We start from the raw sequence: 14210 nt of genomic DNA, 5'->3' as shown, positions 1-14210 counted from the left end.
AAATCCATGCTACTTTTTTTGTTTTGAAAGTCATTCTTGAAATTCCTTTATTTTTGCCTTTACTTATCATCAACCAAATATGGAAGATTTTGCTCAGATTGTTAGCTACCATAGAGCAGGTCTTCAGACTGGGACAGGCAAAAACTTTCCAAGGGGTCCCAGAGCATGCAGACAGTTCTATGGAAACTAATTTCTAGATCCTCAACTTCCACAAACCGATCTTCCTGAGAACCAGTGCAGTCAAAATGCCATGCTGGTTCTTGGTTCCCATCTATTAGTTTTTCTTCCCTTTTACCATAGATTGGTGAACCTCTCACCCACCTCTAACCTCAAATCCTACAATGATGAACTGCGAAGATTTTAAAAGCTCCTGGGAAGTTCCCTTTGTGGTGCAGCGGAAAGGAATCTGACTAGGAACAATGAGCTTGGGGGTTCGATCCCTGGCCTCGCTCAGTGCGTTAAGGATCCAGCTTTGCCGTGAGCTGTGGTGTACATCGCACATGCAGCTCAGATCTGATGTTGCTGTAGCTGTGGTACAGGCCGGTAGCTGTAGCTCCGATTCAACCCCTAGCCTGGAAACCTCCATATGTCATAAGAGCAGCCCTAAAAAGCAAAATAAAAATTAAAAAAATAATAAAAACCACAGAAATAAACAACTGTAAACACTGGGAACCACAGAAACAAACAACTGTAAACACTGGAGATACTACTGAGATATTACTGAATAGCTCCAATAAAGGAGTAACATATTTTTTAAAAAAACAGGAGCTTTCTAATTGTTTTAACCAAAACTGAAAGCAAACCACTAACCAACTGACCACTGAGAGATTCATTCAAATAGTTCTTAGAAGAAAGATAATTTTACAAAAGAATGCCAGCAGAATTAAATGCAGACTATAACTTTTAGAACACTATTTTTGCAGACCCCAGTAAAATAAGTGATTCAGGTAAGGACTATATCAGGTATTCAAACTATTAGATGAAAAGTTGGGGACGTGTTGTTTGTAGATTATTTATAAACTGTGAAAGGAAATGTGGCCTTTTTTAATGGTGGGAATGGGAGAGGGTGTCACCATCTTAACCAAATGTCCAAATTTAACATCCTAACAGTGGGACAAGTTGATATTAGTGCCTAATATAAAGCAATGGAACCTATCCAACATTACTAATGAAGTATTCTTTCTAAAAACATTAACCTAAATCCAGTCAAACCTCTACACATAGTGCCTAGTTAAAAAAAAAAAAAAAAAAAAAAAAAAAAAAAGGTGGGGGTTGGAGAAACAAGTTAAGGACATCATGAAAAAATAATCAACCAAACTGAGAAAATATTCTCTGAGAGAACTAGTCTGCTCACCAGAAAGCTGATATCATGAATTAAGAAGGATGAGCTGTTACAGATTAAAAAGATTAAGGAAAATCAATCGCAAAGCATGTAATTTGATGAGATGCTGACTGGTGAGGGGAGAGAGTTGGTATAAAATAGCTCTAAAACATTCTTCAGACAACTGAGGAAACAGTACTGTGAACTGGATATTAAACAATATCATGGAATTATTATTCCTATTAGGTGTGAGAAAGGAATTGTGGTTAAATAGGTCCTAAGAATAAGAATCATCTTATTCTTAGAGTTCCCTTGTGGTGCAGTGGGTTAAGGATCCAGCATTGTCACTGCAGCAGCTCAGGTTGTGCTGTGGTTCAGGTTAGATCCCTGACCCAGGAACTTTCACATGCCAGGGCACGGCCAAAAAAAAAAGGAATCATCTTATTCTTAGGAGATGCCCAAGTATTAAGGATAAAAGGTTTAGACAAATGCGAGTTACCCTCAAATCATTTAACAGCAAAAAATATGCAGGCACATGATTAGAAAGGGAAAGTAAATATGGCAAAATGTTAACTGGTGAATCTCAGTGAAGAGTGTGTGGGTGTTTACTTACTTTCAACTTTATCGTCTAAATGAAAATGCAGAGGTAATAAATTCTGCTGTATGGTGGACGAGGACATACCACATGGAGGTAAGAGTCTCGTTTCTCCCTCCCAGTCTCAAGTTCAGAGAGAAAAGAAATATAAAGGAGAATAAAGCCGTCAGTCACTGGGCCTGACCTTTTTCTAGACCAAAGGCGGATGTTAGTGTATTCATTTTCTCTTGTGGTTCTTTCAAATTACCACAAACCTAGTGGCTTAAAACAACACAAACGTATTATCTTATAGTACTGGAGGTTAGAGCTCCACCAAGCGTCTTACTGGGCTAAGATCATGGTGACAACAGAGCTATGTTCCTTTCTGGAGGCCACAGAGAGAGAATGTGTGTCCTTGCCACCCAACATTCCTTGGCTTGTAGCCCTCTTACTCCATCTTAAAAACCAACAACTTTGTATCTCTCTAACCATTATTCCATAGACTTCACATCTCCTTTTGACCCTGACCTCAGACTGCAAAGGCATTAGGTTGGACCCAGATAATCCAGGACAATCTCTCTCAAGGTCCTTAACTTACTTCTAAAGTCCCTTTTGCCTTGTAAGGTAATATAATCACAGGTTCCAGTTGTTAGGGTGAATATCTTTAGTGGCCCTTTCTCTGCATAGCACAGTAAGTTTCCTCCATGTTGAGAAGCACTCAGAGCAAGAGATCTCTGCCTTTGCTCCCCTTTGGGGACCACTGTCTAAGCCCTTCACACCCCACTCCCTGCACTTTGCATGGTTGTTTGGGTCTATAGCAAGTTTCCTACCATGTACTCAGGCATGTAGAACAGTCAACTATCTCAAGCATTTCCTACTGGGCACATGGACACTGAAACCAACAGCCAGAGGTCCTGCCATGGTCAGGTCAGGTGACACCATAGCAAGGACCAAGGGGAAACAGAGGCCGATACTCCCTGGGAAATTCGCCTGAAGGCAAAAATGGGCCATGAATTCACCAGCTGCAGGCTTCAGCATCACATGCCAGCAGGTTCCCCAGTGATTAGGCCAAGAGGGGCATCGTGCTGGAAACCTGCCAGTGCATACTCTAAGTCCAGAATGAAGTCAAGGGATACTCTGTCTCTCGCCAGTTCCACAAAGATGTATACATTACTCCTCAGCCCCATACAAATGGATGTTATCTTCAGATGACAGGACCTCCTTGGGAGGCATCATGAAGGATGAAACATTTTCATCCAAAGGAGAGTTATAAGGAACCATTTAAGTAATGAAATTGAACTATATTTGAAACTGAATTGGACACTTTTTTTCCTATAATTTAACAGTTGTGGTTTTAAAATATGTCCACCAGGAGTTCCCATTGTGGCACAGCAGAAACAAATCCAACTAGGAACCATGAAGTTGCGGGTTTGATCCCTGGCCTCGCTCAGTGGGTTAAGGATCTGGTGTGGCCCTGAGCTGTGGTATAGGTCGCAAACATGGCTCGGATCCTGCGTTGCTGTGGCTGCGGTATAGGCCAGCAGCTATAGCTCTGATTTGACCCCTAGCCTGGGAACCTCCATATGCTGCAGGTGTGGCCCTGAAAAGCAAAAAAATAAAATAATCAAATATGTCCACCAATTCTTTGCTATGTCCCCCTTCAAATATGACACCTACTACTACTTCCCTTGAATGTAGGTCAGGCTGTGTGTGTGTGTATCTTTTTAGGGCTGGCATATGGAAGTTCCCAGGATAGGGTTCAAATTGGAGCTGCAGCTGCTGGCCCACACCACAGCCACAGCAACCCGGATCCCAGCTGCGTGTGTGACCTACACCACAGCTCACAGCAAGGCCAGATCCCATATGGGTCAGACTTACTACCTGTTTCCAATGAGGAGAACGTGGCAGAAGTGTTTCTCTATAACTTGCGAGGCTAGATCATAGTAAGGACAATTTCTACCTGGGTCTCTCCCTCTTGGATCATTGGATTACTCATTCTGGGGAAAGCCTGCCACAATGTTACAAGGACAGGAAAGCTGTCTTGTGAAGAGGTTCATATATGGAAAACGCAGGCCTCTCATCAACCAGCACCAACTAGCAACCAGGGAGGCAAGCTGCCTTGGCAGCAGATCCTCCAGCCCTAGACACGGGACTACAGTCCAGACAATGCTGACTGAAACTTTGTGAGTCCCAGGCCAGGAATGCCCAGCTAAACTGCTCTCAAAGTCCTGACCCACAGAAATGAGAACTGTTTATTATTGAGTTCCTAAGTTTGGGGGAATTTTGCTACACAGTAATAGACAGCTTATACATGGGTGAAAACTCCAGAAATCAGTAAGAGACCTACATTTTCTAGGCATACTCAAACTGTAGTGAGTTAGAAAGTGTCCCTGCTGCGTATGTGTGTGTTCCTATTCTGGAAAGTATGTGGTTTCTTATTAGGCCAAGAACATGAGGAAGGGGAGAACACAACTAGCCACACTGTAGTGTTGTCTAAGGGGAAAAAAGAAAGCCACTAAGGAGGAGGTGGATATATTACAGACTCAGAAGAAACTGCAGGGAACTCAAAAACAGGAAGTGGCAGTTAGACCCAAGATGGGACTGAAGTTAAGGGAGAGAAAGCTGTCAGGGCCAAGTATCCACTGAATCCGGCTCTTTCTCTCTGAGGCTCCAGGACCTACTGTTTCCTAGTCACCCTCCTTCAATTAGCTGCATTGATCTGCTTCTCTTTTGAGAGCAGCTCCCTCTGATTACTGGCCCCCAAACAGTGGCATTGGCTCTGAAACTTACATGACACCTTACAAGTTCAATGCTCTTACCTAAATGACCAAGTCTCAATTAAAAATAGAACCATCATATGATCCAGCAATCCCACCTCTGGGTATAGAGCTAAAGGAAATGAAATCATTGTCTCGAAGAGATATCTATACTCCCATGTTCACCAAAGCACCATTCATAGTAGCCAAGAGATGGTGTCTGTTGATGGATGAGAAGATAAAGAAAACGTGATACACAAATACACCACACACAACCACTCAATGGAGTATTATTCTGCCTTTAAAAAGAAGGAAATCCTGCCATTTGTGACAACATGGATGAACACGGGGGATATTAAGTAAAATAAGCCAGACAGAGAAAGACAAATGCTTCATGATCTATCTCACTTATATGCGGAATGTAAAATAGTTGAATTCAAAGTATCAGTGAGTAGAATGGTGGTTACCAGAGCTGGAGGATTGGGGAAAACAGAGAGATACTGGTCAAAGGATACAACTTTTAATTATGGGATAAATAAGTTCTGGAGACCTAATGTACATACAGCACTGGTGACTATAGTTAATAATGATGCATACTTTACTCTGCTGAGATATTTCAAGCATTCTCACCACACACACAAAAATGGTAACTAAGTGACATGAGGTGTTAATTGTCTTGGTTGTGGTCATCATTTCACAATGTATACATTTATCAAACATCACACTGTACACCTTAAATATATATAATTTTTATTAGTCAATCATACTTCAATAAGGGGGGAGAGAAAACATATGACCCAGTCTCTCAAAGTTCTGATCTAAATTCTTAGGAGGCAGAGTCTGACTCGGCTTAATCTGGTATAGAGTGGATTCAAACAGCGGTAGGCAATGAGATAGAGAAGATACCTGTATTACCCTGTCAACACTCTCTAACAAGTGTAGCAAATTTTATAAAGAGAAAGGACAAGGATAGGGAGGAACTTTCTGACAGACAAAATGCTGGCATCAGAGTGTGTGTGTCTGTGTTTTTAAAATTGCATGAACTCTTCACTCGTGAGCCTGCTAACAGCCACAATACCTTTGGCCTCCACTTCACCTCCATTTGAATCACCCTCCTGAATACGCACATCTCACACTGCGTATAGTTCTGCCACATGCACAACACGCAGTGCCACCCTCCCCAGCTTAGCTCTGACCTGGCTTCCTCTGCCCTGTCCTCCTAGGGGGCACATATTCCCCTCTCAAACTCTGCTGGCTATCATCTTCTCTGAGGTTCTAGGTCCCTTGAACCCCTCACTCCTCTAAAGTAAATTACTCACACCTCTCTTCCTATAGCACTGCTTTAATCTTGACATATATTGTGTCTATTATTGCACAAATTATACTGCATTGTGTTCATTGATTCTTATAGGGAAGAATGTCATTTAATTTATCTTTAGACCTCTAGGATCTAAAAAAGGATTAGGTTCTCAACAACAGTGTTCCGGCATGTTAAACAAGCATGATTTTACATAAAGCAACTTGATTTTTATTTCCCACTGTCCCTGTGAAAACTCTCTGCAGGGGCTGGTTCTCCTCCCAACCCTGAATGAAAACTTGAACAGTCCCATTTCTCTTTCTTTCTGGTCACTTTTAGGTAAGAAACGTTAGTAATTAGGAGTTCCCGTCGTGGCGCAGTGGTTAACGAATCCGACTAGGAACCATGAGGTTGCGGGTTCAACCCCTGCCCTTGCTCAGTAGGTTAATGATCTGGCGTTGCCGTGAGCTGTGGTGTAGGTCGCAGACGCAGCTTGGATCCTGCGTTGCTGTGGCTCTGGCGTAGGCTGGCAGCTACAGCTCCGATTGGACCCCTAGCCTGGGAAACTCCATATGCCGCAGGAGCGGCCCAAGAAATGGCAAAAAGCCAAAAAAGAAAGAGAAAAGTTAGTAATTAAAATATCCAGTCCAGGATCATAGTTGAAATTTGCCCCTTAACTTAAAGGTTTTCTCCTACCCCCAATTTGCTGTAGAGAGGGAAGCACTGGGGCTGAGGGAAGAGTGGGGCAACTTCCCTCTTTCCCTGACTCGTTTGTCTAACTCTACTCAAATATCCTCTTCAAAATCCCTTTTCCAGTCTTCATCTTGACTTTTTTATGCCCTTGATACGGGTGAGAGTTTAAGAGTCATCTATTCAGTTCACCTTCTTACATTTTGCAAAAGCCCAACAGAGCAGTCTGACTCGGGTATTTCCGGTCACAGGATCTCAGGAAGGACTCGTTTGACACACTTTGATAAAAGTTTAAACTGTCACCACTTGGGATTTTCCTGTTTCTAACTTTCAACATGCTTCCGCTCTCACCCCAAGTCTCCGATCCTTCTACCCCATCCCACTCCTCACTTGTGCATAATCTACTATCCCCCTACTTCATAACCTCCAATTACCAGCCCCTGCATAGTCTCTGGATGCCATCTCCTTACCTAGGCAACAGTTTCAGCCACTTCAGCAAAGCTCTTGTTAGGGACTAGACAAACTAATGTGATTCTCAAGAAAAGAGACCCAAGGAAAGACAAGCTACCCCATGTGGCAGAAGATAGTCCTGACCATTACTGCTACCTTTAGGTCTTGGCATAAGTGGCTGAAGTAGTATGGTGGTTTCAACTTCTGAATTGCTTATATCCCTAGAAACAGAGTTGTCCCTACAAGGGAGGACTTGTCTCTCAGAAGCTCAAATTCCTGATCCATACATGCCATCCCTTCTATTCCAAGTGATTCTCCACTCACTGAAAGGCTACAACAACAGGCTCGATTCTCAACCTTTCCCATCTGTTAGCACCGACAGGACCACCTGTGTAGTCAGAGCGGCCACATCAACCTTGTGAAGCTCTGGGAAGAGGGTTCCTCTCCTATATGCACCTTCCCCCTGGACGACACTCACATACATAAATGTCAACAATGCCTCGATGCCTCTCCCCAACCAATGGAGCAGACCCAGTTGTAAAGGGTACTCCCACCCCACTACTGCCACCCACTAGGCTCACGGCCCCAGATTCAGGACCTGGTAAAACAATGAACGCCTCATCATCTGTGTCACCAACCTAGGAGGCTCAGTCTTCTATCTCTACAGTAAATAGTGAGGCCTATATTAATGACCTCACCATGGACCTTTCCCCAATCAGGATGCTTACCACCTTCCTATCATAGTGGTCTTTCTCCTGAATAGAGCTTACTATGCCCTATTCATCTGCCCACCTCTGGCCCTATTCCTCTAGAAAATTTTCAAATATGTAGCTATCCAGATAGATGGTCTTAAACCATACGCCTAATTTTTTTTCTCCTTCTTCTTAAAGCAGTGGTCCTCAACATTAGCAGCAAAATTAAGAGCTTTAAAAAAATACTGATGTCTGGGTTCTGCTCCCAGAGATTTTGACCGAATTGGTCTAGGGTGAAGCCTGGGCATTATGGCCTTTTAAAGCTCCCCAGCTGATTCTAATTTCAGGCAAGGTAAAGAATCTGTCCTACAGCTCTCTAAACACAGATGAGTCTATGCCGAAAAGACCATCCACATTTTAGTGGGGAGATGGCATGCATAAATGTGGTGGTAAGAAGTTCCCACTGTGGCTCAGCAGCAACGAGCCCAACTAATATCCATGAGATTGTGGGTTCAATCTCTGGCCTCACTCAGTGGGTTAAGGATATAGCATTGCCATGAGCTGGTGTGTAGGTCACAGACATGGCTCGGATCCTGTGTTGCCATGGCATAGGCCAGCAGCTACAGCTCTGATGCAACCCCTAGGCTGGGAACTTCCATATGCTACGGGTGTGGCCCTAAAAAGCAAAAAAAAAAAAAAAAAAGGGGGGGGGTGGGGAGGCTCAAGGAAGAAACTCTTGTTATCAAGTTCTGTGCTAGTAACTCATGTAGTCTTTTCAACAGTATCTCATTTCATCTTCACAGTCATCCTTTGAGGTAGGCATGATTATCCTTATTTTACAAACAGGGAAACCAAGGCTCAGAGAGGTAACACGGAGTAACTGGCATGGCCAAGGGTCAAACCTCAGGTCTGATTTTTCAATTTTACACCCTTTCTGTGACCATACTGAGAGGTCATGTCCCTTCCACCTGGATGATCCCACTCTCAAAAACTGAGACACTCAGGCTTCAAGGCAGAAATCCTATACCATTGCATCCATGTATTTTTCCTGGCACATTTCCCCATGAAATCCACACATATAGCCCAGTTACTAGGCTATACTTTTGACAGCCAAAATGAAGTGCTCCAGGGAGAACTTCTTGACAGGGGACTACCATGTCTGGACTTTTATTAAAGTACTTCCATTCTATTTTATTTATTTATTTATTTATTGGTCTTTTTGCCATTTCCTTAGGCCGCTCCCACGGCATATGGAGGTTCCCAGGCTAGGGGTTGAATCGGAGCTGTAGCCGCCGGCTTATGCCAGAGCCACAGCAACGCGGGACCTGAGCCGCGTCTGCAACCTACACCACAGCTCATGGCAATGCCAGATCCTTAACCCACTGAGCAAGGCCAGGGATTGAACCCACGACCTCATGGTTCCTAATCGGATTTGTTAACCACTGAGCCATGATGGGAACTCCCATTCTCTTTATTGATACCTGGATCCTTCTCCATCACAGCTAACTTAAGTCCTGTGGCTTCCTATATTGAGTTTTCCTTATGAATAAAGCCATATTGCTTAGCTACAAACCATGCCTTTGCTGGTCTACTAAAGCTACGTAGTCTATCTTTTTTCTGCCTGTACTCCAGACAGTACACAAAGAATCAAAATATACTGGCTAAGCTGCATAAAATTACTGCTAATGTCAAGATGGACTCTCCTAACTAGTGAACTAGAGGGCTAGAGGCTAGAAGTATGTACTTTAGTAATGCACCAGTGGCTTGGTTCCACCATTTCACTCTATGAAATCCACATTGTGTTCTGCCTGAGAAAAGGTGGAAGGGACCAGGAGGCTCATGGGAAGAGAACAGTTCAGGTGTAGGTGGTACCTTTCAGATGCCGCATGCCCAAATCCACTGCTTGTGCAGATGTCCACACATCCTGAGAGAGAAAGAGGTCAGATTAGTCAGTTCTCTCTAGACACTGCCCAAATTCCTGACTCCTGTTCCCTTAACTGTTCTTCCTCATCCAAACCTCAGTCTTGCTCAGGACTCTGGCTTTTAGCATCCTCCTTGCTCCACTCACTTCGGGATCCCCCAACTTCTACCTTTCACACGATGAACTAAATGGGCGCCCTTTCGTGCCTGTTTACAAACACGCACAGGTTCTCACTATTTGAAGGGAAACTTTCTCTACTGCCAACAGTCCTGTTTTCCTCGTTTCCCCTCTCCACTGTGCTGTATAGTTACTGCCTTCATTCACCTCTCCAATTTTCCCATCTTCTCCTTCCCACTGCATTACCTTAATTCACATTCACATCCTTTCTCAGTCTCCAGTAAAAATAAAACCTTTTTTTTCTTGGCCCTTCAGATTTATTCCTTTGTGTCGCTCCCAGGGTTATCTTTCCCATAAAGCTCTCATTTCTGCTTTAGAGCCTTAATAGCTCTGCCACGTCCTCTCCTTTACTACACGATTCGCTGAAACGTCCTCACAGAGTTCACGGCCGAGGTACAGTAACAGAAAGGAGGAACGACCATACAGGCATGTGGAGTTGTGACTGCAAAATTTCGAAGAATGTGGTGGCGTGTGCTTGAATCCATCGGGTCAACGAGAATTATCGGCTCCTCCAAGCCGTCTCGAGGGTCAAACGCGGTTGACAAACGCCGCACAAGAGTTTCAAAATGTTTCGCGCTAAAACTGATTAGTCAAGCGCATGCGCACACGTATACTTGGGTGTTCCGCCGTGCGCGCGGGCAGATCTCGCGATGATTGGGGGAATGCCGCGCGCAGAAACGTTTTTCGGAATATCCTAAGGCTTTCCCCCACCCCCACCCCAGGTTCCCCCAGCCCCGAAGGATTGGTGCTGTAGTCAAATAAAGAAAATCAGGACTCCGCGGCGAGAACAAACGGGTCTAGTAGAAGTAAACGACACGCCAGCGACAGTTCCCTGTGGCCGGAATTCTACGAAGGGCTTCTCTGCGAGGCCCCGAAGGCCGCACAAGCTCTTCAAACACAAAGGCCAGCACTATATAAAAATACAAAAAGCCAACTAGTTTATCACCTTAGGACGCGGTGTGGCTTTTTTTTTTTTTTTTTTTCCCACTTCACTGTACGAAAAATTCCAGGGGCTGCCTGCGAACCAGTTTACCTTTCTGCTGCCACAGCGCCTGCGCGGGGCTTTGTTTACTACTTGGGGCAGCCGAGGGTCCCGCCTCCAGAGTCCGGCATTTACCGACCTCATGTGTAGTTCGTCGTGAAAATCGTGTTTTCTGCCAGGAGCACGGATTGGAGATGGATAACAGGGCGTTTAAGTGTAAGCCCCAAACCAGAGAAAATACAAGCGGTAATAAAAACTCCAACACTCTCTATCAGATCTGTCGTGGAAAACGAACGTAACGAAGGTGACAGCCCCGCTAAGAAGTGGTTAGCAGCAACAGTAAACCCAAAAGTGTAGGTCGTACCTGTTTAAAATATGGATTCTGTTATGGAAGCGATGCAAATAACTAGACTTGAGCCCATCTTGCTCAAATTTCGAGCAATATTTGTTGCATGGATAAGAATGAGTCTTGAAGCAGAATCAAAAAGGCAGTCATGCAAATTTTGAGACTAAAAACAGAGATGACTCTAGAAGCAATAGCCAGAAGAAGCACAAACCAACAAGCAAGTTTTTAAAAATGTTTTTACGTTCCCCTAAAAATCAGTGTCAGGTGGCTTAGAAGGCTACGATACTTACAAAATGAGACGCTCCGGTGAAACTTTGTGTTATAGACATGACCGGATCTATTTGAAAAGAAAAGCAGGCAAGCTGGTTTTTTAAAAAAATATGTTTATGGAGAATTTTTAATGATACAATTTAATGTGCTCAAAAACAGCCTTAAATAACTGGTTAAGCTAAACCTGTTTACCTTAGAGTTGGATAATAGCATAGATGTTAACAATTTGGCAATTTTATTGGACTCTATTAGGTTTTAAATGGGGAATTTGAAGACTTTAATTTGTAACAAGATTTCTACAAAAGGAAGGTGAGATTTTTAGGTAGCATGTCATTAAGTAGAGGAAAAGTATGGACGTTTATGCAGATGGGGTCAAATTTTGAAGGCTCTGGACATTTCCAGCATTCACAGCCTCCACCTTCAAAAATTAGACTCTGGATTTTTCTTATTATGTTCGGTATAGTAAAATTTAGTAAATGTAGACATTTGATTACTTACCTTCTAAGGCATCAATTTGTGCCCAAGAAGGAACTTTAAAATCCTGCTCCGTTATCTAGAGGTACATTTGTTTGGTTGAGGTAAGTTTTCTAAGCCAGGGTTGGATTGACCTTTTCTTTATAAAGGAAAATAAATGTAGATAAGCTGAATTGATTCTTTGTTCACCTATTAAAGTGATTAAGACTGACTCAAACACTGTTTACTTTGTCAAGGCAATCAACAACTGTAAAACAAACTGAGTACTTTTTTTTGCACGGGAAGAGCTGGCGCTAACGAAAACTGGGAATTGGATGAAGAGTTGATAGAGAACTATGACTCCTTTGAAACTACTAGTTCATTTACATGTGCTGGAAATGTTAGTGTAAGATTAGTAAGTGATCAAATAAAACTTCATCTTTGTTCAATGAAAAAAAAAAAATCCTTTAATGAGTAAAGGAAACTTACTAGTGAATTGGTTTACCCATTCAGTCCATCATATGACTCAGGAAACAGACTTCCAGAATTTCCGCAATCAGTAGCTAAGAAGTTATCCATCCATTTCTTTAGCAACTTTCTGGGCATGCTCTCCTGTAGTCACCCTGACATCATAAAGCACTTTAAAAAAAAAAAAAAAGAAAAGAAAAAAAACCCCTGCCATTTAGGTGTACATATTTATGTGAATATTGGTTCTTAAATTGTTGTGATCCCAAGATAAGAAATTGCTGAACAATGATACTGATATGCATTTCCAGTTACCCAAAATTGGTTGAATCAACACAACATAATCTTTTTCCTTTTTGGCCACCCCACAGCATGTGGAGTTCTGGGGCCAGAGATCAGATCCGAGCCACAGTTGCAACCTAAACCAAAGCTGTGGCAATAGAAGCTGCGGCAATAAAAGCGGCAGCAATGCCAAATCCTTCACCCACTGTGCCAGGCCAGGCATCGAACCTTCGTCCCAGGGCTCCCAAGAGGCCTGTTGCACCATCATTCCATTGCACCACTCCAACACAACATAATCTTATTAACTGAGTGGTATATCTAAAGTGTGAGTTGGTGTTTGACTTGCACCTCTAGTGCTTAAAAAACAACAGAACCCTCTGCATAAAATAGTATTAAAAAAATCAAACTAAACACCTTAGAGTATGTTCTGGTGGATTTTTTAAAATTATCTTACATGATTAAGACTAAATCCAGTAAATAGAGACCTATGATAAATCTGGATCTGCATAGTGATGACTCATGTTTTAAAGACTGTTTTTTTAGATCTCCCTCCTTCTCCCTTTTCTAAGTGCATTTTTGTCTATTTTAAAGTCTTTGTTTCCTTTAATTCTCTTGTCTCTCTGATAATCACTCAAATCAAGGCATCAGGAAAGTGTAATTTTTTTTTTTTGGCTGTGCCTGTGACATGCAGATGTTCCCGGGCCAGGGATCAAACCCATGTCACAGCAGTGACAACACCAGATCCTTAACATTTAGGCCATCAGGGAACTCCTTTGGAAAGTCTAACTTTTAAGTCTAAAACCTCATAACCACATATAAAGTCCCGAGATGCCAGCATGAATCATGATGAGCAAGGTAATTATTAACACTGTCTATCTAATTACACTATTCTACATCCCAGTGACCAGAGCACTCAAGAATGATGATTTAGGAGTTAGCGTCATGGTTCAGCGGTTAACAAACCTGACTAGGATCAATGAGGATTCAGGTTCTATCTCTGGCCTTACTCAGTGGGTTAAAGATCTGGCGTTGCAAAACTCCACTTAAAAGAGACATGTGCACCCGCATATTCATTGCAGCACTATTCACAATAGCCAAGACATGGAAACAACCCAAATGTCCATCGACAGATGATTGGATTCGGAAGATGTGGTATATATACACAATGGAATACTACTCAGCCATAAAAAAGAATGACATAATGCCATTTGCAACAACATGGATGGAACTAGAGAATCTCATCCTGAGTGAAATGAGCCAGAAAGACAAAGACAAATACCATATGATATCACTTATAACTGGAATCTAATATCCAGCACAAATGAACATCTCCTCAGAAAAGAAAATCATGGACTTGGAGAAGAGACTTGTGGCTGCCTGATGGGAGGGGGAGGGAGTGGAAGGGATCGGGAGCTTGGGCTTATCAGACACAACTTAGAATAGATTTACAAGGAGATCCTGCTGAATAGCATTGAGAACTATGTCTAGATACTCATGTTGCAACAGAACAAAGGGTGGGGGAAAAATGTAATTG

General features: G+C 42.8%; 1 protein-coding gene across 6 annotated transcripts in view; it reads right to left on the bottom strand.

Annotated features, from left to right (window-relative positions):
* Positions 1-13679, bottom strand: part of GPR19 (G protein-coupled receptor 19) — a 42695-nt gene extending 29016 nt beyond the window's left edge. For 2 of the 6 annotated variants that reach the window (XM_021092330.1, XM_021092333.1), the window contains exons 1-2: positions 10065-10882; positions 9653-9704 (exon numbers count right to left, since the gene is read on the bottom strand). The gene's annotated coding sequence lies outside the window, so the exon portion shown is untranslated. Of the gene's footprint in view, positions 1-9652; positions 9705-10064; positions 10883-10911 lie in introns of those variants that run through there. The other 4 variants (XM_021092334.1, XM_021092335.1, XM_021092331.1 and 1 more) reach the window with 3 other exon arrangements.

Source organism: Sus scrofa, chromosome 5 (assembly GCF_000003025.6).
Source record: "Sus scrofa isolate TJ Tabasco breed Duroc chromosome 5, Sscrofa11.1, whole genome shotgun sequence".
NCBI lineage: Eukaryota > Metazoa > Chordata > Mammalia > Artiodactyla > Suidae > Sus > Sus scrofa.
Note: the sequence above shows the minus strand (reverse complement) of the source record. Positions and strands in the feature narration are given on the sequence as shown.